Source organism: Ambystoma mexicanum, chromosome 8 (assembly GCF_040938575.1).
Source record: "Ambystoma mexicanum isolate Mex_15411 chromosome 8, UKY_AmexF1_1, whole genome shotgun sequence".
NCBI lineage: Eukaryota > Metazoa > Chordata > Amphibia > Caudata > Ambystomatidae > Ambystoma > Ambystoma mexicanum.
In genome coordinates this window covers 98,590,714-98,616,408 of record NC_090929.1, presented here as the reverse complement: position 1 = coordinate 98,616,408, position 25,695 = coordinate 98,590,714, and positions in this window count along the sequence as shown.

The window sequence follows — 25,695 nt, the reverse complement described above, 5'->3', positions numbered from 1 at the left end:
GTGCTAATGGGAAGGGGGAATGGGGAGCCGGGAAGGGAAGCACCTGTCAAAGTGCTATGTTTGTGAATATAGCCCACGTTCCGAGCATTTTACATTGACTCCGGGCACCTGCCAGGGTGCTAATGGGGGCTCTCGCATAAAGATGGCTAGAACTAAACTCAAGTAATCCATTGGGGGGGGGTCTCTCACTTCATCGATCACCAACTGAGGCTTCGGTGAGATCAGCTATTGATGGAGATTATAGAACATGTAGATACTCGATTGAAGTTGATGATGGATCCAGAAAATATATTTTATACCATCATTGTTCATTTAAAACATTGCAGATAGCCCTAGTGCATCCTTCGACAGATACCGAAACCCACATGTGATTTTTAAGGTTTTATGGTTGTTCTTATTTTTTATTGATATTAGTTGTACAATGTATTGTTAGTCTCGGGAGGATAGCTCAGCGGCAGCGTGCTCCACATGGAAACAAGATGAAACGGAGCACCACAGGTTCGGTCCGCGCTTAGAAACCTCTGGGTATTAAGCAAGTTATAAATAACATATCATAATGCAGTGTGTTATGGTATGATACATTGTATTATGTTTTATGATTTTACTGAATTATACTATGTTATTTCTATGATGTGCTAGGATGTTTTTATACTGAGCCCCACACCGCCCTACTGGTATTATGGCACAGAAGCTATTCTGGAAAATGGCCTCTTGTTTTCACTGTCTGGGGTAACCAGACCTTGGTCGGTGGAGGATGGGAAAAAGGAAACAGGCGAGCGGTAGGGAAGTGCGGAGTGCTGAAAGGAAAACAGACAGACTAACAGTAGGAAAGATATGAAGGGGTTAATATGTCAAACTAGGTCTGCAGTGTCTTCTGTCCAGGGTTGCCTATGCTGGTACTGTTTAAGGACTCAATTATGTCATTGTCTGAATGCATCAGTCAAGACTGCGGAGCGAGGCATGGTTCCAGCGTCCGGCGCACAGCGGGGGGTAACACTGGCTTCGGGGGCATTACTGTTCTCACTCCTGCTACACGCACTGAACTCTGCCAGCCAAGCATGGCGCAAACACGATGCACAACGACCAAGGACTGGAGCTCTGCACCGTTGGCCGACTTGTAAATGAATGCTTGACTGGCCGCGTCCACCCGGGAGCCCGCTTCCGACTGGCTGCGGGCCCGTCAGCGATGTCACTTCTTCCGAAGGCTGCTCCTTCCGGAGTTCAGTGAGACAACTGCGCCATTCTGTCTGTCGGCTCAACCTCAAAGCATGATGGGTAGGACACGCCATGGTGAAAAAGTAAACATGCTCTCTTATTCCCTCCACTGCTTCCTCCTCCTCCTCCTCCCCACTCCCTTCAACCGAGCAAGAATGAGTATTCTACAAGCACCTCACATTTCATGCCACCACCATGCTGTCTGGTCACTCCTTATCCTGCTCTTTCCCTCTTTCCTTCCCCGCTCCTCTTATCCAGCGTTTCTTCCATGCAGGCATGTACTGGTATGAGAGCCACGCAAGCAAACAGCATACTTTTCCATAATAGCAGAATTGCAAAGGAAATTATTTCACATACATGGCTTCCTCGAGTGAGTGATGTGATAAGTACCGCTTGATAATAAGGTGAAATACCTTATATTCTTCGTTTCTTGAGAAGTTTATTTTTTTCCTGTAGTGAAGGGAAGACGAAGAACAAAGACGAGGAAATGATGAGAGGGCAAATAAGTCATGAGTATTTGGCCACGATTGGGGCAAGAGAGTTTGTAATCCTGGACGCTGGTGCAGTTAGTTTCCCCTGATTATTGCTGCTTTTCAGGGGACAAGTACAGGACACATGTGGGTGAAGAGTGTAACTTTTTTTCAGAAGGAAGAACACAGGGGGCTAACAGAGTGGCCACCTCTGATGCACATAATCTTGCCCGCATAACTGTAATGCACACAAAATGGTCTGCCCATTAGTCCATTAGAAAAATTGCACAGTAGCCGTGTGACCTACTACTGAACACAATAAATTTCCACCCTCAAAATGAGGATGGTAATGGGTTTGAAAAGCATGTAAAAATGAAGGCATGTACATATACAAAAATTCTTTGCAGCCTTTTTGAAAAACCACATCCCTTATTGCCAAACCAGCAGATTTCTTACAGCAAGGTGGATTCTTGGAACTGCAGCATGCAGTAATTTCAGGAATAAATCTACAGTACTCATAATTCAAGCATACAATTCTCTAGGCACAGAATTGACCTGTTTCTAGTTTTGGTTTCAAGTGAGTTACGTGGCACCACTGGCTGGAATGCTACATTATTGGCATGTAGCTAATAGTAGATTCGAGACTAAATACTAAACTCATCTATATGAGGGAAAACTTAAATGATTGTTGTTTTCATTGTTTTCCATTAACCTTTTTAATCCTAGTATCATGTATATCATAGGGTGGCGGTAGCCACCCTATAGTTAAGATGAATCGGACTCCCATAGGAACCCCTCAAAATTCTATTGTTAATAACTTTAGATTCACACAAAAGATTTGACCAACATTTCTAAAGTGATTAAGGACTCACCCCCACTGCCCTTTAGACTGCAACGTTTTGCAAGGATTTGTTAAAAAAAAATTCATAAGAAGACAAAAAAACTTTTTTTCGCCAAATGTGCGGCCTACTTCCCAATCATTTTCCCATAGATGAACACGGTACATTTTTGACAAAGCGTACAGCCCAACCTGCTGGACGGATTTGGACCATGTCCAAACAAGTTGGGCATGAAGCTTTGAAATAGATCGCTATGTCTCGGGGACTTACCCAAAACTAGGTGTTTTTAGAAATGAAACAGCCACCATCTTATTTTACTCTCGATGCGAGAGATAACCGCGGGTATAGCCGAGAATATGGAAAATGAAACGCAGGAAAAAAGCCATTTGCAGGTAAAAAAACATACAAATTCCATCAGGCTAGAGAGGGAACCAAGTGAAATTTGGGAGTTGGCGGGGGTCTAGGGACTGAGTTTGCAACACAACGCCTTCTGTAGCCTTCAATAGCTGACATCTCAAAGCAAACTGCGTCACACATACAGCGTGTGTTTTGGGGGGAAAGGGAGAGGACAGGGGAGGTGATGAGGCCACTTGGGGAGTGGGGGGAGTTGGCACAGATGAGGGGGGCAGTTGATGAGGGTCTTGGGAGGCAGGAAAGCATTTTTTCTTTTCAGACGTTTTTCCGACATTCACTGCTATATTCGAGGACTATGGATAGCGTAGGTACGAGTAGTTCGGTGGTTACAGTTTCCTGTGTTTTTTTTTTTAAAGATATGTTGACAGCTATAGTGACATCATGGGTGAAAAATCACTAATCACTGACATGATTGCCATCCAGGTCTCCTATCCATTTGGTAACCAGGACAGACACTACTTAGCATGAAAGTGAACAAAGGGGTCAGCTTCCTCAGGCCATGTAGGCCGATAAAAGAACAAAGGTTACACAACCACTTGAAGAAAGAGGTCGGCCCTTTCCTTGCTTTGAAGCTAAGCAGGGTCAGCCCAAGTTACTGCATGGATGGGCAGCCAAATTATTTTTCAAACAGTGCTATTGTCAGTCCTTGAAAGTTCTGCACTCAGAGTCAATTTTTTTACTTTTGCTAAATTGCATTCTGGTATTTGTAGTCTCCCAGTCAATAATAAAAAAAACTGATATTATTACAGCAACATTGTGTTTTCCATCCCTCTAGTAACTGGGACAAACCCTGATGAACTAAGGGGGCTGGATCCTTCCTCGCTTTGAAACTAAACAGAGTCAGTCCCGGTTACTGCATGGATGGGAAACAGTCCACAGTCCTGAATGCCTTGTGCGTTCTTAGTTTTAAATATCTCCTAGCACACAGCATCTGCATTATTTTATTTTTAAACTGGCTACTGTCAGCCCTTAAACGTTTTGTACTCAGAGAAAATTGTTTTGCCTTTTGCTGAATTGCATTCTGGTATTTGTAATCTCATAGTAAAGATTGGGGCACTGGTGCCACAATTGCACACTTTTTGGCTAACATAGAGCTAAAAGGATTTATATATTTTAGTGACACTATGGTATGTGTACTTTTCAAGTTAGCTTTATAAATCAGAGTATTGCTGAAAGTCAGACATGGGGGAGAAGAGGGGAAATGATGAGAGGGCAAGTAATTCATGAGTATTTGCCCACGATGTGGCAAGGGAGTTTGAAATCCTGGACACAGGTGCAGTCAGTTTCCCCTGATTATGGCTGCTTTTCATGGCACCAGTAAAGGACACATGTGGGTGAACAGTGAAACTTTTTTTTCAGAGGACGGACGCAATCCCTTGGTTTTTTATGAGGTTGGCAAGTTTGCTCCAGTATTTGCCTCCCAGGATTATTCTCAGACTGTCATGTTCCCATTGCAGACGCTTACCACAAGACCACAAGCACTTGTTTCGTATTAGGATTTTGTTTTCCATGGAATATTTCACTACTGATTGCTAGGTTTAAAAGGTGAGCACCTTTTGTACCTTGCCACCATATTTATTGGAAGATTCCCTCTCTCAGGTTATTTTTCTGGTGTTATTTCAAGTCCAATGCTATTTTGTCTTTCGCCCTTTCTTCTAAGGAGAAGGTCAATTGAACTACATTTATATATTTCACTTCAAAATATGTGACCACTTACTGTGCGTATATTCATGGTGCCAGCTTTTGATTTTAGCTCTGGGGCCAAAAGTACCTATAGCATATGTTATTCTTGCAGCCAATCATTTTTTACCCTTTTCTGTGCTGCTTAAATGCGGGTAGTTGGGGTCATGCAGTGTTTAACAACAGTCACCAAGAGACAGGCCATAAAACAAGGGGTTTGTAGCACGCTGCTTAACAAAAGTGTGTGATCCTCAGTAAAGAAATTTAATCGCAAAGGGCATTAACCAAAAGAATTGGGAGTTCTCAAAGCCTACAATGTTTTATACATAATGAAAAAACTAGAAATCTCTACAGCTACATTGACATTGAGGGTGAACAATCCCAGCTCTCCCATCCATGCAGTAACCAGGACTGACACTGCTTAGCTTCAAACTGAGGAAAAGGCCAGCAACCTCAGGCCATGGTGCCTTAGAAACAAGGCAGTTACAAGACCATTTAGAGCAACATAGCCTGAGGGGAGTGGCTCCTTCCTCACTTTGAAGCTAAGCAGTACTGTGTGTATATTCATGGGTGCCAGCTTTTGATTTTCGCTATGAGTGCAGAAAGTACCTGGGCATATGTTATTATTGCAGCCGGTCATTTTATCCCATTTTCGTGCTGCTTAAATGTGGTTATTTGGGGCTGTGCGATGTATCACAACAGACACCAAGAGACCGGCCATAAAACAAGGCCAGTTAGGTGAACACCATTATGGCAAGACCTTTTTGCCGCAGGTTCTGTTTGGGCACGCCCAGCTAGACGCAGCCAGTTGGGACAGGGACCTCTCGGTGCAAGGATATTTTGGCGTGAGTGGTTGCAATTGGCGCAGCATGAACCTGCAGGCACTTCACATTTTGTACCTTTCGGCGCAAGGATGTTTAGGCGGGAGAGGTCGCAATTGGCATGAACCTGCAGGCTCTTTACATTTTGTAATATGGATTAAACGTGAAATATATTTATTTGCTGCAACATTATAAAACAGGATGGGACATGTATTACACCGTTGTTGCAGAATTGAACATGTATTATACATGAAACACATTTATTTACTGGAACATTATAAACTGTGTGCAACTATCGCTCACAAACTACACACCATGTACACACACACATACTCACATCAAACACACACACATAGCAGGCACACCTCTAAGGTGACATGCACACCCTCACACCACACATTCCCCCTTACACTGCACATATCTTCACAAAAAGAGGACTAAACCGTCTCTGGGCAACATTATAAAACAGAAAAATGAAATAAAATAAATCACATGAATGCTGAAGGCTGCTATCACAGAACCTTGGCCTTAAGGGGTTTGAAACGTGGCACATAACCATTATGCTACAATGATACCTAGCCTTTCATCATTGAACATATTAAATTATGGGGTAAGTTTGAAATGTATGCCCCATGAAGCACGAATCCATTGTGCCCAAGTGGTTAAATGCTGGTCCTTGAACCCTGAAAGACCAGGCTTCAAGGCTGTATGTTTTAAAAAAAAAAATGTCATTCATTCAATTTAATTAAAAGTAAAGCAACATAAGTGGGAGGTGGCGAGGTTTGTTGCAGTGCAGACCTGTGATCTTATTTAGCATGAGGGCATTTAGACGTGGCTGCAATGTCAGCCACGTCCAAACATCCCTCATGCCGAAATAACAGCGCCAGAATGGCTATCGTGCTGATAAGGGCACGCCAAAATGGCCGCTTCAGTGGAATGGACATGACAAATAGGACCACGCCAAAATTATGCCGCCAAAAAGGGGTGTATTGCTTGGAGAACGCTGCTTAACCAAAGTGTGTGCTCCATGGCAAATCATTTAATCTCATTGCGCATCACATAAAAACATTGTGAGTTCTCAAAGCCTGCAATCCGAAGGCCATGGCTAGTGGTTTGGTAGCGTTTTAAAATGGACAGTGGGCACGACCAAAGGCCATGCCCACTGACCATGGACGAAGACATTGCTAGTGGTCTGGAAGCATTAAGGTGAGCGATACTTTGTAATAAAACATTTGAAATCTAAGGAAAACACTTTAGTTGCATGGACGTAAAAGTGAGCAATACATTGTAACAAAACCTTTGAAATTCAAGGAAAACACTTTAGTTGCAGGTACGTTAGGGGACGTTAAAGTGAGAACTTAATGCAACAAAACCCTGGAAATTCAGCTAAAGTCACCTTAACTTCGCGCCCCCTGTTGCGCAGACTATGACCATAATGATATATCACAGATCAGATCAATGATTACATCACTAATTACATTACAACAGTAACTGGCATTAAGCATGGCCTTCAGCCATGGTCAGTGTGCATGGCTAAATATATTTTAACACTTGAATGGGTACTAGTCATAGCCTTCAGTTATGGACAGTGGTCACAACTTTCACCCATGTGCACTGAATATTTTAAAACGCTAGCAACCATATATCTTGGCCTTTACCAGTGGATGCAGCTTTCAACAGTGTCCACTGTATATTACATACACTGAACAGGCACTAGCCATGGACTTTAGCACAATACTGGCCTGTGGCCACAATCTTTGACTGTCCACTGTACATTTTAAAATAATAGAATGCAATAAGCGATGGTCTTCGGCCGTGCCCACTGTGTATTACAAAACACTAACCAGCCACTAGCTATGGCCTTCCACCGTGCCCACTGTATATTATATACACTAACCAGCCACTAGCCATGGTCTTCATCACAATAACAGCTGTGGCCACAGCATTTGGCTGTGCAGACTGTATATTTTAACATATTAATGGGCACTAGCTATGCCCTTCATCCATGGCCACTGACTACAGCTTTCAATGTTGGCCACTATATATGGCTTTTAAATATGCACATTGGTAATTTTGAACACTAATAGCCACTTGCTATGGCTTTTGGTGCTGGCCAGTGACCCCAGCCTTTGTCATGGCCAAATCCACGGCCTACATTGTTATTAAGGTAATCAAAGTTTTCATGAGCTAACTTATAAATGATGTTATGTCCAATTTTAGACATGGTTTTCTGTACAATGCGAATGTGCCTAGGCCAATGTTCATAATAAGACGGTATTATGCAAATATAGTTTCACAAACCCTCCTTTTGGCCTAAGCAAAAGAACAGAATTGGGCTCTAAACGAGGCATAGCAGGCAGTGGCAAGTCCCAAGACCCACCCTGGCAACACCAATGATTAACACTTCTAGTGTTCCAGTTTAGGATAAAGTTATTTCACTCCGTCAATCTCTTTTGAGGAATCATTCTCATAATCCCAATTTGCAAACTATTAGAAGACTGTCACTGCGCACAGAAAAAAATATATATATTTATGTTCAACCAGATAATATGAAATGTTCAGAAAATAGCAATCATGATCTGATGCTGTAAGTAATTGAAACCACATATCAAAATGTGAAAAATTTCTTCATTGTATTGTAAGGTAATAGCAGACACGTGTTTCGACCCCGACGGTCGTCTTCAAGGCTATTTGTTACCCATAGTACAGTACATTATTGAAAAACATAAAGAATATACATCAAAATCCACCCATGATGGAACATAATATAAAAATGAAAATTAAATAAGGTTGAAGCATACCACACCAGTTGGTAGAAGGTTTGCGATGAGCAAACGTATATGAAAGAAAATAGGAGAGAAAAATACAATTAATTCATATTCGCTATCGTGGATACTTTGCTTAGAAAAATAACATTTGTTATATGTATACATAATCCAAAGAAATATATTTATGTTAGTGTATCCATACATAAAGAGCACGTAGTGGGACATGTGACCCGCGCCCACGATCACCCGTCTGGAGTCCATACAAGTCTAGCCCATGTAAAGGACTTTGTATAAAGTGAAGTCCAAAATTACAAAGTAGAATGCATTTCTGCCACCGTGACATAAATTATGTAATGAGAATCTAATGTGCAATAAAAGGAGGCAATTCCTTACCCTCTGGATGCACAAGTTGTTATTCGAACCTGTAATTGGTATTGTGTAATTGTAAAGTCTGTATTGCCAATTATAAAAGACATATAAACGGTATGTTATGAACTCATATATAATGTTGCCTACCTTAGATAGGATATTTTCGAATGACCTTGAGTCAAGATATCGCCTGGTCAATTAGCACAAAGTCAGTGGGTTAAATCCCCGCATCACTGGAAGCAATATATACGTATAATTAGTATGCCTGATGTTGAATTTGGGGTGTATAGCTCCTGTAGAGTTGAAATTTACCTTTCATGGGTAAGAGAATCCCCGCAATCAATAAGCTCGCTCCCCGGAGCCAGGACGCCGTTGTACAAATAGATACAGCGGACCACTGCGCTCGGGAATGACGTGTCATGTAACGACGTCACGCGCACAGATGCGTGTGATGTCGCAATGTAAACATGACACGTAATAGTAAAAAGATGTGTTGTAGTCGCATCGCAAGCGGCTAATGTTCTCTATATGTGTGGTTGTCAAAAATATAAAGTTAAATAACATTGTTGTTTGGACATTTAAATATAACAATTGAATGTACCAGATGTAAACTAATGAAATAAGTGTCGACTCAAATTTTTGTGAACATCAAAGCGTTCATGAATCAGTGAAATGGATTGCATGTCCTATGGTCTCCAAAGGGGTTAAATCATAAACGCGAGGCACAGGTCCCCACCCCACGCTTATGAAAGATGATACAGTTTTGTCATAAATTGCATAAACATAGTCATTTATAAAAAAACATGCATCTCATGATCTGAATTCAAACCAGTCTCCATGGTTCTCAAAAGGCAAAATGTTCTCGGCTCCAATTTACGTAATTTCAATTGTATATCACCCCCCCCTCTTTCCTTTTTTAACTTTCATCAGACCCAGAAACCGTATATCTTCCGTATTATCCATTTGGTGTGTTTTTTGCCAATGAATAGCCAATGGTGGTTTCGGTTCAACATTCCTCAAACTCAGTAAGTGCTCACGTATACGTATGCATAGCTGCCTGATGGTGCTGCCAACATAATGTTTACCACATACACATACAATAACATATACAACATAACTTGTTTTGCAGTTGATATGATCTTTTATGGTAATTTCGTTGTTGAATGAATCTCTAAAGATATATGTTTTGTCCATAGCATATTTACATTGGTTACAATGACCACATTTATGAAAACCATCCCCCCTTGTGAGTCAACTTTGCGTTTCTGTATTTGGTATATTTAAAAAGGAAGGGCACAGTTTGTTTCTTAATGTGGGTGCTTTAGTAAAGGTAAGTTTAGGCTTATCTGTAAGAAATGGTATCAGGTCTTTGTCCAATAGGAGAATGTTCCAATGCTTGGCTGCCATGCAATATAATTCAGCACTATCTCTGGAATATTGAGTTATAATCGCAGCCGGTTGTGCATCTGTTTTCTCTTTCCTGCATTTATTAACTAATTCTTTCTGTGTAGTGTTCTTATATTTCTTAGAAGCTACATTAATAGTTTTGGGACTATATCCTCTTGAAGTCTGGTGGGATTCTGTCAAGAGGGGGCAAAACTAGAGGGGGGGTCCCAAAATTATGTAAAGGCTTATAAATGAGGTGCCATTTGACGAATCTACACTTAATTTGGCAAACTGATAATACATATGGATATAAATGTTTTTGTGAAGTTTGGTGGGATTTTGTCAAGAGGGGGCAAAATTAGAGAGGGGGTCCCAAAATAATGTAAAGGCTTATAAATGAGGTGCCATTTGTCAAATCTTCACTTAATTTGGCAAACTGATAATAGATCGAGATATAAATGTTTTTTGAGAAGTTTGTGAAGTTTGGTAGGATTTTGTCAAGAGGAAGCAGAATTAAAGGGGGGGTCCCAAATATTGTAAAGGCTTATAAATGTGGTGCCATTTGACAAATCTATACAAAGGTTTGCAAAAAGATTATAGATCTAGATATAAATATTTTCATAAAGTCTGAATGAATTTTGTCAAGTGGGAGGTAGGTTATATGACGATTGAATGTGAATATATTTGACACTTTTGAAAAAATAAAACATGGGTGGATTTCCAGAAAAAATGTAATGTTGGAAAATCTTATTGAGTCTAGATACTTTACTGAGAAATATAAAGTAGATGGAGTCTATTCTTTTTTTAGTTCTATTTTTTAACTGTGAAAGGTGGTTTCAAAAGGATTTTTTTTTTTGTTGTTTTTGGATGTATTTTTTTTTTTTGGCAGGAGAGCTAAGACCGAAATGTGGGGAGGAAATGAGGGGAGAGGCACCAAACACTAATATGGAGCGGTGGGTGGACAGGGGAAAATGTTGAGTGTGTGTTATTTCTAAGGTAGGGGGCAGTGTTTCTCATGCTCCTTGATTAAAGCGGTGGTGGTGGCTCTTGGGGAGGAGGGGTGGCAACAGCTGATGCCATTTTAAGATAAATAGCAGTTTTGCTAAAAGTATGTACTGTTTACTAGATTGTTAATGGATAATGAGTAGGAAATCGAAAAACCCCTGAAATTCGCCAGTTATGGTAAGATAAGCAACCATAACTGGCGCCACCACCGTGTACTGCTAAGACTAACACCCAGGACATCAAAGATGACATCACAAATATCATTGATGACATCATGAAATCACATGTCTAGCCCCTTCTTTTTTGTTCACTTCCATATCTAGGCCAGGTGGTTTTATTTACTGACAGTCAGAAACTTAACATTGTTTAACAAAGTTATATATATACTCACAGTCATATGATGGCTAGAGAAAGAAAGAAACTCAGATGCAAGTAATGAAATCTAGACAGATAAGAAGAGACAGGTATAAGCAGAGACAGATGCATAATAAAAGCAAGACCGACTTCCATAAAGAAAGGTGCATTGGGAGCTGCTGGTACTTTAATTAGACCATGGCAGCCGCACAGCTCAGATGTCCTGTTTCCATTCCAGTTTAGTCATATTCAAGGCTATATTATTCAAAACGCATCCTAAACAAAAAAAATACAAGAGGGGACGAAGGTGGCGCAGTTCTCAAGGGACTGAGCAATGAATAATGGCGAACACCTGCTACGGCAGAACAGGTACCAGCTAGGAACATGTGCTCCATTTGGAAGGCCTGCTTCTGCGACCCATTTATAATGATGTGCTGTGGCCCGTGCGCTGATGTATGGGCCGGCGCGACATGTTACATCACATCTGCATATCGCATGATGAATGAAAAGCTAGGTGACCATCCAGGTGAGGGGGGCCAGGGACGGAGCGTTTGTTGTCCCTGCTCGCGTCTCGAGGACCGGTGCCAGGCTGGGCCATGAACAACGCCCACAGCAGATGGCACTGCCCCAAGTGAGGAGTGTCGACAGCAAGTGTGGTGCCATTAATTACACTTTATTTACAGGTAGTGGGATGTGGGTTCGCCAGGAAGGAGCCCTCTGCAACGGGACCAAACCCAAGGCGAGGCAGAGTGTCAAACGAAATGGATAGACATGAATTTTGGAATGTATTTTGCAAAGAAACCGGCTGGCAATGCAGGAGCTCTTTCACGTCTTGCTAGGACTGTACTGTATTTAACGTAACAGGTTTATTTGTAGAGCGCATGTTCACCCCCAAAGGGACATCTTGGCGCTATTGACAGATAACAGGGGCCAGATGACAGAAGCTTTGCACCGGTGCAAGTGCAAAGCTTGCACGGTATTAGCACCAGGGCAAACTTTGCCCTATTTCTTAAAAAACTGGGACATAGTAGAAAACCATTGCACCATGACAAGTGCATTTTGGCATGGTATAAGCGCCAGGACAAAAATTGCCCTGGTCCTAAAAAGATACATTTTCGATGCATTTTTGAACGGGGACAAAGTTTGCCCTAGTGATAATACTATTCCGTATTAGCACTAGGGCAAACATTGCCTTGGTGCAAAAAGACAGTGAAAATGGATCGTTTTTGCACCAGGGCGATTTTTGCCCTAATGCTTATAACATGCCAAAATACACGTGTCATGGTGCAGTGGTTTTCTAACATTTCCAAGTGTTTTTAGAAATAGGGCAAACGTTGCCCTAGTGCTAATACCGTGCAACTTGTACTTGCACTGGTGCAAAGTTTCTGTAACCGGAACCCAGATGCTTACTGTTACCCAACTTAATGGTAATCATTGTATAGCCCTCGGAAGGATGAAGGGCTGAGGGGACCTGCATGGATTCAAACCTGTGACCATGAGGTCAAACACAGGCCCCTATAGCGGGTGCATTCGTCCACTGAGCCACAGACCCGGCTGAGGCCATGAAGCATATATAGTGAGAGGAATTGGCTTGTTGGTGTAGGTTTTCTAACAAACATGCTGTTAAACTTACTCCCGTTTTTAAACCTGGCATTGCAATCTATTAAAAAAAAAAGTGGATGCACCATCTGCAGGCATGAGTGATTGCAACATCCCCTGGCACGATGTGATGCACCTCATGCGGGTTTGAATGGATACACACCCAGGAGGCATGAGCTGATGCAACTGATGCATATATGATTGGATTCTCATGCAGGCGGCATGAGTCAATGCAACATCTCCTGGCATGAATTGATGCATCTGATGCATGTATGATTGAATTCTCATTCAGGCGGCATGAGTCAATGCAACATCTCCTGGCACGATTGATGCATCTGATGCATGTATGATTGAATTCTCATTCAGGCGGCATGAGTCAATGCAACATCTCCTGGCACAAATTGATGCATCTGATGCATGTATGATTGAATTCTCATTCAGGCGGCATGAGTCAATGCAACATCTCCTGGCACGAATTGATGCATCTGATGAATGTCTGATTGAATTCTCATTCAGGCGGCATGAGTCAATGCAACATCTCCTGGCACGAATTGATGCATCTGATGCATGTATGATTGGATTCTCATTCGGGGTGGGGGGCAGCATGAGTCAATGCAACATCTCCTGGCATGAATTGATGCATCTGATGCATGTATGATTGAATTCTCATTCAGGCGGCATGAGTCAATGCAACATCTCCCGGCACGAATTGATGCATCTGATGCATGTATGATTGAATTCTCATTCAGGCGGCATGAGTCAATGCAACATCTCCCGGCACGAATTGATGCATCTGATGCATGTATGATTGAATTCTCATTCAGGCGGCATGAGTCAATGCAACATCTCCCGGCACGAATTGATGCATCTGATGCATGTATGATTGAATTCTCATTCAGGCGGCATGAGTCAATGCAACATCTCCTGGCACGAATTGATGCATCTGATGCATGTATGATTGAATTCTTATTCAGGCGGCATGAGTCAACGCAACATCGCCTGGCAAGAATTGATGCATCTGATGCATGTATGATTGAATTCTCATTCAGGCAGCATGAGTCAACGCAACATCTCCTGGCACAAATTGATGCATCTGATGCATGTATGATTGAATTCTCATTCAGGCGGCATGATGCATGTATGATTGAATTCTCATTCAGGTGGCATAAGTTAATGCAACATCTCCAGGCACGAATTGATGCATTTGATGCATGTATGATTGAATTCTCATTCAGGCAACATGAGTCAATGCAACATCGCCTGGCACGAATTGATGCATCTGATGCATGTATGATTGAATTCTCATTCAGGCGGCATGAGTCAATGCAACATCTCCTGGCAGAAATTGATGCATCTGATGCATGTATGATTGAATTCTCATTCAGGCGGCATGAGTCAATGCAACATCTCCTGGCACAAATTGATGCATCTGATGCATGTATGATTGGATTCTCATTCAGGCGGCATGAGTCAATGCAACATTTTCTGGCACAAATTGATGCATCTGATGCATGTATGATTGGATTCTCATTCAGGCGGCATGAGTCAATGCAACATCTCCTGGCACAAATTGATGCATCTGATGCATGTATGAGGTGGCACGAGTCAATGCAACATCTCCTGGCACGAATTGATGCATCTGATGCATGTATGATTGGATTCTCATTCGGGGTGGGGGGGCAGCATGAGTCAATGCAACATCTTCTGGCATGAATTGATGCATCTGGTGCATTTGTGATTGGATTCTCATTCAGGCGGCATGAGTCAACGAAACATTTCCTGGCACGAATTGATGCATCTGATGCATTTGTGATTGGATTCTCATTCAGGTGGCATGAGTCAATGCAACATCTCCTGGCGTGAATTGATGCATCTGATGCATGTATGATTGGATTCTCATTCGGGGGGGGGGGGTCGGGGGGAAGCATGAGTCAATGCAACATCTCCTTGCACGAATTGATGCATCGGATGCATGTATGATTGGATTCTCATTCAGGTGGTATGAGTCAATGCAACATCTCCTGGCACGAATTGATGAATCGGATGCATGTATGATTGGATTCTCATTCAGGTGGTATGAGTCAATGCAACATCTCCTTGCCTGAATTGATGCGTCTGATGCATGTATGATTGGATTTTCATTCAGGGGGCATGAGTCAATACAACATCTCCTTGCCTGAATTGATGCACCTGTTGTGGTTTTGAATGGATTCCCATTGGGGAGGTATGAGCCAATGCAACATCACCTGGCATGACTTGATGCAAGTATGAGTGGATGTTTATTTACGGAGCATGATTCAATGCAACATCTCATGACTTGTTCTGATGCACCTGATATGGGGTTGTATGGATGCCCATTGGGCAGGCATAAGTAATACAAATAATAATAATAATAATAATAATAATAATAAAATAATAATAATGAGTCAATACAACATCACCTGGCATGACTTGATGCATCTGATGCAAGTATGAGAGGGAGCACATTCTGGAGGAGTGAGTCAATGCAATATGTCCAGCATGTGTTGATGCACCTGACGCAGTTGTGAGTCTGTGTGTATGTTTTGGAGGCATAAGTTGATGCAACAATACCCCGGCGTAGATTGAGGCACATGATGAAGGTGTGAGCGGGTGCATATTCAAAAGGCATGAGAAAAATGCAACATCTCCTGGCACAAGTTGCTGTGACTGATGCAGGTATGCGTGGATGCCCATTCAGGAGGCATGACTCAAAGCAATACCTTCTGGCATGTGTCACACACCTGATGCGGACATGAGTGGATGCACCTTCAGGAGGAATGAGATGATGCAACATCGCCAGCCATCAGTTGATACAACGGATGCAGGTCTAAGCATATGCAGCTTCACACAGCATGAGTAGTTGCAATATCTCCATATATTGGTTGATGCGCCTGATGCAGGTCTGAGTGGATGCCCATTCAGGAGTCAATACAATATCTCATAGCCTGAGTCTCACACCTGAATCGGCTATGAGAGGGTGCATCTTCAGGAGGCATGAGACTATGACACGTCTCCCGTCATGAATCACACATCTGATGCAGGTCTGAGCGGGTGCACCTGCAGGGTGCATGAAACGATGCAACCTTTGGAGCCATTTATTGATACACCTGATGCAGGCATGAGCAGGTGCAGCTTCATGAGGCATGAGTCAATGCAACATCTCCTGGCATGAATTGATGCACCTGATGCAGATATGAGTAGGTGCAGCTTCATGAAGCATGCACCGATGCAAAATCTCATGCCATGAATTCATATGCAGATATGACTGGTTGCACTAGCAAGCGGCAAGAGTCGATGTAACATCTCCTGGCATGAGTTGAAGCTCCTGTTGCAGGTCACATCTTTAGGAGCCAAGGATCGTTGCATTTGCTAACATCATGAGTTGTTGCACATGTGTTTTTTGTGTTTTTCCACATGCTTAAAAACATTCCGAAACTATCAGTTACGCTTGTGTATTTTGACATGTTGTGTGCATCCCATAATTTAGAGACATTTTAACCTTTGGAAAAAAATTACTAATTTTCTTATCCAATTTTCAAAATTATTACTGCGTGTAATCGACCATCATAATGCCTAGTGGCATTCAAAAACTGTGGCATTTTGAAAATATTGAAAACCAATTAGAGATATAAAAACGTTATAGTGTGACAACACTAAAGTTTTTTGAGGTCTACTGGAAGATCACATTTTAACAAACATGAAAAGAAGATCTTTTTTTACATTGACTGTAACAATTAAAACATCTACCAAACTTCACCAAATTTGGCTGGTCCACAGGGCCACCCAGGGTGTTATCCAATACTGTGTGACTGAACTGATTACGACAAGTTACGTTCAGGGCACTTGGCCACAATCAATTATCCGATATGGTCTTACAAAACAACCTGGAGATGTGGTCTAATATACTACATTTTTATTCGGCAACATCTTTGCAAATAAAAACACTCCTGAAACCTGGAAACATTTGTATGTGGTTCCCATATTCAAGAAAGGGGACCACTTGTATACACTAAATTATAGGCCGGTACCACTAGTAGATGTAGACAGCAAAATGTCTGCTGGCCTTATTCTCTGCAAGATTGAATCCTGGGCTATTAAGACCGAACATCTCAAAAAATGTCAATCCCGTCTCAGGCATAACAGGCGTCAATCCCGTCTCAGGCGTTACTTCTATAAAAAGGCTGATAATTGCTCTGATGCAACAGAATAACCCTGATACTGTCCTGCATCCTGTATTCATACATAGGCCTTCTCGATTTAATCACGTTCTTTGACACCGTAAATCCTGAGATCCTCTGAGGGAAACTGGCCTCTTAGGGCCTTCCCTCGGGCTCCTTAATATACTAGTCTATATGCACGCTGATACTTGCATTAGGATCAGGTTAGATTTAACAGGAGGTTTGACGGAACCCATACAAAATTATTGTGGTCTTAGACCGGGTTATGTGTCGGCACCCTGTCTGTTTAACATCTATATTTCAGACCTAGAACAGTAGCTGGACCCGTTCACATCTGTTACACCGGGCCTGCATACACGCAGACCTTTTTGGCTAGCATATGAGGATGATGTGGTCCTGTTGGACCACACTCGTATTGGCCAACAGAGCCTACTTTCCTCATTATCCCAATATGCAAATAGTGATGACCTTCTCATTAATAAAAAACTAAAACACCAGTTCTGAGGCTATGTCCAGCTAGGCAGAAGCTGGCCTATCATGGATAGTTCATGGTATCCCTTTGGAGTCCGTTAAGCAATTTGCGTACCTAGGGATCCCGTTGGTTGCAAATGGCCACAGAGCCTCTTTAAAGACTGAGATAATATCCAGAGTGGATTAAGTAATACCAAGAACGAAAGCCTTACATTTTAAATATGGGTGATTCTCTCTATTATCCCTTTTGAAATTTTATAATGGTAAGGTCATCAATAAAGTCATCCACGGCTTGGAAACTATCTTCTCATTTAACACCGACGATCTGTGTATTATGAAGGGAAACATTTGGAGAAGTGTGTTACGTCTGCCTAATTTTGTACCTTCTTCAGTGATTCGGTTCGAATTAGGTCTACTCTCCCTCCAAGCTAGAGTCAACTGGAATATCCTTCCCTTATATAAAAAAAGTATTTTCTACAGGATGGGGTCTGGCATGGATTCACATGCTCATTACACAAAAAGTCGGGGGGGGGGTGGAAGTGCTCTAGGGCATGGATAGTTCTTCTTCCGATGAAGAGGACATGGTTTCTGTCCACACAGTCCAGAAGGACGTTGGGGACGACGGCGACGGGAACGTCGAGGAGGAAGTCCTCGGAGGGGGCGACAACCTGTCAGACCCATGCTGGAGAACAACAGTTACAGGTAAGTAACTTGTTCCATCCCCCCGCCTATTTGATTATTCAAGGACCTCAGTAATAGTACTGGTGGAACCAAACGTGGTAGTGTTGTAATATAGATTGAGAAGTGTAATTCCTTACTACCATTGGTACTACCATTGAATCATTAGCAAAACATTGTCAGTCCATTCAGAAGCGGAAGTGGAACATAACTGGATAAACACTAAGCAAGAGCTGTCCAGATACAAATTAAATGATATAATGAGCTGAATTTATTATACAATAAAAGGGGCGTGCTGCCCTCGTACCGTGTAAAATTTCCTAATACAAATCTTAGATACCAGGTCATGAGAGTTTGCTTGAATCTATTGTACACCAACAAAATGTTGCACATACAAGATAAGAAGGAGCATCTATCACCCACCTGCTGCGTCTGTCCTCTTGCAGAAGTTGAGACGCTAAAAAACATACTTGTGTACTGCCTCTGCTGTAACTGACCTGCGTACAATCTCCCAGTGGTGTCAACTATAATTATCTTTTACATCCAATTCTTTTTTCAAACCGTATCTCCTCCATGAAATCCATGTCCTTAACTCTGGCTGCCATACGTTTCCTTCAACAGATTAAGGGCTTGGATTTTTACAAGCAATCTTCTCATTACGGATCTGGTGGGTTGCTGCTGGACCTGTACAAATTTACTGGAACCTGAATTCCCAGTGCCACCGGCTCATTATGAATCAGTTGGCCGGGAAGTCAGACGCTGGTATATTTGTTAACCCCCATTCCCATAGAGTCCCATAGGACTCTATGGGAGTGGGGACCCAGAAACACCAGCACAATTGTTAGCTGGTGCTTCCGTGAAGTGTTTGCCTACAGTGGCTGCTGCGCCCGGCAGAGCAGCCAAACACGTAGTTTGCTGGTCTGGAAACACGGGTTCTGGTGAGCTTCCTGGCACCCTTGTTTCTGGCCCGACATAGCCATTGAAAGGAATCTTGCCTTCCTCCTAAACCAACAACCCTGCCATTTCATCGACCACCTCCACCCACCCCAGACACGCATCCTCTTCAGTTCTTTCTGTGCTATGTCCCATCCTGAGTTCTCAAGGCTGCTCTCAAATAGCTGCCTGTCATGCTCCCCAGATGACCCCCACCCCCCCAGTCCTCCACAAAAACATTCTCTCCTCCACTTGTGCAGGCACCCTTGCCAGATCTATAATCAACCACTCTCTAACAGCTGGGTTCTTCCCATCAGCTTACAAAAACTCTCCCATTAAACCACTGTTAAAAAAGCCCTCCACCTGCTCAATTACTGTCCCATCTCCAACAAACGCTTAGTTACCAAACTACTAGATTGCACGGCATACACCTAGCTCAGTTCTTTTGCCAAATCCCATGGCCTTCTTGACCCTGCCCAGTCCGGTGTCAGACCCCTCCATGGACCTGAATCCTCCCTGGTCACTATCTGGGACGACCTGAAAAAACAGCAGACTTAGAGGGCTCTGCTGCTCTCATCCTCCTTGACCTCTCAACAGCATTTGACATGATCAACCACTCCATCCTCATGAACAGACTCTTTGACCTAAGCATCAGGGACTCCGCCTGATGGATCTCCACTTTCCTCTTCGACCATTCCCAAATAGCTTTTTCCATCCTTTCTCCTCTGCCCCCACCCAGTACCTCACAGAGTCCTTCAGGGAGCCTCCCTCTCCCCGCTCCTCTTCAACCTCTACCTGTCATCCCTCCCCTTGCTCATCCACTCCCAAAATCTCACCTATTACAAGTATGCTGATGACATTCGGCTTATCCTCAAGATTCCCAATCCCCCTCCTTTCCCCATCCTGACCTGGCATCCTGCTTCTCTGACACTGACCTCTGAATGACGAACAACCACCCGCTCTTCAACCTTGGAAAAACAAAAATCCTAATCTGCTGCAAAACAGCTCTCCTTCCCCAACCTATTCCTTGGCCGCCATCATTAGGACCCACAGCCACTGCATCCCCTTAGTTAATAACCTCTGATGCACCTTTAGCTCGAACTTGACCATCATCGGCCATATCAACTCAGTCTGCAGATCGTTCACCTACCACCTCTGCATCCTCAAGCGGATCTTTTCTTATTTCTCCTACCCCAACAGAGTTTCCGCAATCATGGCCATCATCCTCGCATGCCTCGACTACTCTAACTCCCTCTACCTAGGCACGCCTACATACCAACCCAAAAATCTCCAGCGAATTCAAAACTCTGCCGCAAGGCTCTTCATCACACTCTCCCCAGAAAACTCATCTCCCCACACTCAGGACACCCCATTTGCTGCCCATCAGCAGACAGACCTCTTTCAAAGCCATGTGATTCACCCACCGTGCCATCCACAAGAAAGGCCCTGAATTCCTCAAAAACAAGCTCACTCGCTACTGCCCCACCAGAATCTCCAGATCAGGTTCTGCACACCTCCCAGTAGCCCCCCCTTTCAGGTTCACCAGGTTAGAAGGTACCTGCTACTCCCTCCTCGCACCCACCTATGGAACGCCCTCCCCTCACACTCCACCTCAAAGAGGATCTGGCCTTCAGGAAAGCCCCCAAAACCTGGATGTTCGCTCCCTTTTCCTGATCCTCTCTCCCCCCTCACCCTCTCCCCTCCACTCACACAAAAGCTTCTTCCCAAGGTCACCCCCTGACAAACCCCTTCCTCTTTTCACTCTCTCAGTTACCACACTCTTCTCTCCTTCATCCTTTGTGCTCAGCCACCTGCAACCCACTGTGAACGCCGCCAAGCCTTATGAGGGACTCAAGAATGTATTTCAGTTACGTGCTCATGACAAGAATCTTGACAGTGGGCAGGGTAAGGCACCCAAATGAGCTTGAAGGCTGGGCAATGCATTGCACTTAAAATGCACCTCATGAAAAACTGGTCTGATCAAATGGGAGGAGTAATGTAAGTAATTCTAAAGCACATGAGAATGGGTCGGGCTACCACCAGTAAACAGGAAAGAGAGAGATGCTCACACTAGAAGGAACTAGGGATGGCAATGTATCATTCTAAGATCCGCTCAAAGGGTGAATATTAAGTGTCCATGCAGCACTTAAATCTTCTGTGAAACGTAGCGCTGCTCCTTGTGCAGAGATGGAACCCAGGATGTAGACATTATTGTTTGTACAGCTAACCCTTTTTTGCTCACACACACTGCACCTTCGCAGCTTAGCAGAAGGAACAGGCTCTTCCACGCAACCTGCACACGAATATAACACAAACACTATTGCACATCACCTACGACATAAGAATGAAGCTAACTTTAACAACAGAAATTGCAGCTTCCCACACAACCCTCTATCTCCTTAAATACAATGCACTCCTCTTTAGTTCATAGTATGCGCCCATTCACACGCCATTCAGACATGGGTGACTAGCAGGGTCTTGGCCACCCTCTCATAAATGTAATGTCTGAAATGCACACATGCGTAATAACACCTCCCAATTCTCCCAAACTTTGGACCACAGTCCCTCTGAGTGCGTTCAACCACCACGCTTTGGGACCATAATTATGGTGAAAGGCGCTATAACAAATGACAAAATGAATGAATACATTATCATCTCAGGAGGATAGCTGAGGGGCAACGAACTCGCCTTGGAAGCAAGATGACGCGAGCAACACAGGTTCGATCCCTGGGTCCATGCTTAGAAACCTGCAGGTATTGAGCGCATTATAAGTAACCAATCATAATCAACATATATCATATACATCCTTAGCTGTGGATAGGAACAAATATACATGGGAAGAACACACTTATCTTAGAGAAATAGTGTAATGGAACCTGCCATTAAAACGGGTTGGGTCTATTTGATCGAATTTATTTGACCTTTTTTCAGTCTAAAATGCGGGGGAAACCCCTGTGCAACCTCCCCACACTTCCCCTTAAACTAATCTATACCCTCACACACCCACATATATATATTTAATTAAATATCTTCAAAGAAATGTCAAAAATATTTGATCAAATGTTTTAAGTCAAATGTTTTTAGGTCAGTTATGCTAATAGCATTAAAACAACTATAAAAATTGCCCAATGTCTGAACATTGATAAAACAAAATTGCCTTTTTTTAAATTGAACGATTAAAGGTTACGGGTAGTACAAGTAAAAGTAAAGTAAAAGGTCAAGAGGATAAAGGAAAAGTGCTTTGACAGAAAGAAAGTCTTTGGATTTGTGTTTGTTATGAGCAGTGCAAACTGTGCACTTTATCCAGACATTTAAATTAATATGTTGTATAAGAAAATAAATGTCTTTGGTGGATTGAAAACTCTTTTGTTTACAGCACCAGAACAGTAATTAATGCCTAATTAGGTCAAGGTGGTACATTCAGACTAGAGACATTCAGAGACTTTGTAGTTATCTTTTCAATTTCTTGAACCAAAGGAAGCTGAAGAGGATACCGTCCGACTTCTGTTTGCAACCTTCCTTGATGGAGTATTTTAGGAAATATAAGATAATGCTTCTTGATTAAAATAAGATAATAAAACACTTATTCTTAATAGAAAAATTTAGTTGACCCCGAAAATGTTTAAACATTAGGTTTTAGGTAAACCTGAACCAACACTCCCAGGTACCAAAACTGGTCTACATTTGTGATCAGACAACACTGAAAGTGAGGCGGGAGTATTCCAAAATATCATTAGGTGAGAAAGGGAGTGTGTTACTGAAAGGAAGAGAAAGAAGAATGATGTTGCAACCCATGTAAGTCTTTCAGCTGTGTAGAGCACAAAGGAATTACAGAAATCAATAGTTGGTTTATCAAAGAGTTAATTTTATGTGTCAGCTATCCTGGTTAATAGAATCAAATGGACACAACAACAAATTAACTGTTCCGTGTGGTTTGATATTGTTATAATAGTATGAACAGTTTGTTTCGTTTACACCTAAAAAGAATTACATGATTAACACTGAATATCAAAATGATTAAAATGTGTTAAACGTTGTTACAGTTAAGAAATGAAATCCCTTGGCAAAGTGAAAAAAGGCATGAACCACATGTAAACATTTTGAGCAAATATTAAGCAGACAAATAAAGGAATTATAAGTAAACCAAAGAGAATCGACTTAAGGATCATAAATGATGACTAAAATAGCTTTGAAATCTATGGTCTTCTTTTGTCGGGCCCATGAAACACATAGTTTTAGCACTATTGGCACCAGGTGGAGAGGTTCCCAGACTGAAGCAAATTAGCCTAGTGATCAAACCAGTAACTGCGAAAGACGAGAACATGGCCAGCATTGCTCTAACTCTTCATGTTGCACAGTGTGATGCAGTGTGATGAAATGACTTACACATGAGGTAACTCATACACATCCATCAAACACGCTTCCTATGGCAAAGCAAGTAGGAATTGCCTGGGCAACTCAACTGGTTTATCCCTAGGATAGATGTATTCTAGCTGCATGCAGGATACAAGGCATGGGATATAAACTATCTGTACCCGGCTTGTTCATACGCCAATCTAGCATGCTTTCGCTCTCCATCTCACTGCCTCACTCTATCACCTTCTCTCTATATCGCTCTCTCTTTCGCTAAGTGTCTCCACCTGTCTCTCACTCTCTTATTGTCACTCTCTGCTGATGAGGCCTGTTTCTTTCTCTTTCTCTGTATCATAGCCTCAATCTCTCTTTAACTCTCTCTCTCTCTGTCTCTCCCTCTCTATCTCATTCTCTCTCTATCTCATTCTCTCTCTCTTCACCTCTCTCTCTCTTGCTCTGTTATCTTGGTGTCTGTTCCAGCGCAGTCTACTCTCTTTACCCCTCTTCCTGTCTTGGTCTCCTACTTCTCTCTTTCTCTCTCTCTCACCCTTTCTCTTCCGTTGTCTCAGCCATTGTGTGTCTCTCAATTAAACATTGACATTGTAGAAACAGATACTTGCTTTTAATCGGACTGCAAACCTTTCCAAAAAGCAGGACATTTTAGGAGAAAAAAGTTATCCAAAAGAAGGAAATGATTTAAATGGAAATAATACCAAAATCTTGCCTCCATTACTGCAACCATCACGTTACTGCATCTTTCTGTTTCCACAAAATTCAGACTCCCATTACTGAACCCAAGCAGAGCAGGGGTTGCAGTATCTCCCACTCCTCTTGGGTGCAGTATCAGGATGCGGGGGTTGTTTGTTTGTTTGTTTGTTTGTTATTTCACAGATTCACACAGGATCCATCATTCATTGTGTTTACACAATTCCACCTTCCGTCCTGATAAAGGCCGCCCAATCTCAAGCACCAAAGAATGCTAAAAGTTGCCAAAACACACCTGTTTCGATAGTCCCCCTCACAGTGTCTAATGTCAACACTGTCATCTTTAAGCTGTTTGAATCAGCAAATACTATACTTTTTCGTCCCCCCAACAAATTAAATAGGGCCTATCTGCTTTACTTTAATATATCTAGAGTGCGTGGACCATGGACCCATAGGCATCCCGGCGCAACAAACATTTAGATGGAACATCAACCCAGAGCTAATTTAATTGCAACCTGATCTTAGAAATGTGCACTTGCAAATTCAGGCAAACAGCAACGTTTTTAATTTCTTCTTAAAAGGATTTATAGACTTCTGGCATCTGAGTTCCAGAGGCAACTCGTTCCATGCCTTGGGGGCTGCAATATGAAAGGCCCACTTTTTCGACCCTCACGGTCCTGCACCTAGGAAGCATCAGCTGTTCCTGGTTGCTGCATCTGAGAGTTCTCCTGTGAGTTTTTTCCGTCAGAAGATTTTGCAGGTACAGAGGCATTGTGCCCTGCCTACATTTAAAAGTAGTAACTAATAGACGGAACAAAATCCAAGCCTCTACTGGGAGCCAATTGAGTGCCCGACTGGCAGCAGAAACATAGTCTCTCCGGGCTAATCCCATGACCACATGCACTGCCCCGTTTTGATCCACCTGCAGCCTGTTACAGTCAGTCTTATGCAGACCAGCGAGCAGGCTGCACCAATAATCTATCTTGGCCCATACAATTGCTCTTGCGATGGTTTTTCGCATTAGTTTGGGAAATAAAAGGTCGGAGATGGGATAAGAGCGTAATGAAGTAGGCTGATGCAGACACTAGACTTCCAACATGAGCCTTCAAACAGAGATATTGGTCAAATATGAAGCCTAATGTCTTGACCTTCTTTTGAGGGATTATCTTTGCAGCACTGATTTGAAAACTCTCATAAAATGGACCAAGTTTTAATAACGTACTATGGGAGCCAACAATCAAAAGCTCAGTCTTTTCTCTGTTCAGATCCAGATTATTACAAACCATCCAGCTCTCTATAAGGACATAAATCCTGTTCAGCTCTGGTTGATCAATTGCATGTGTCCCAGAAATAGGGATAACACACTGTATCGTCAGCGTGGCTTGGGAACAGTACACCCTCTTGTTCCAAGAGGGCAAAAAGGGTGCCATAAATAT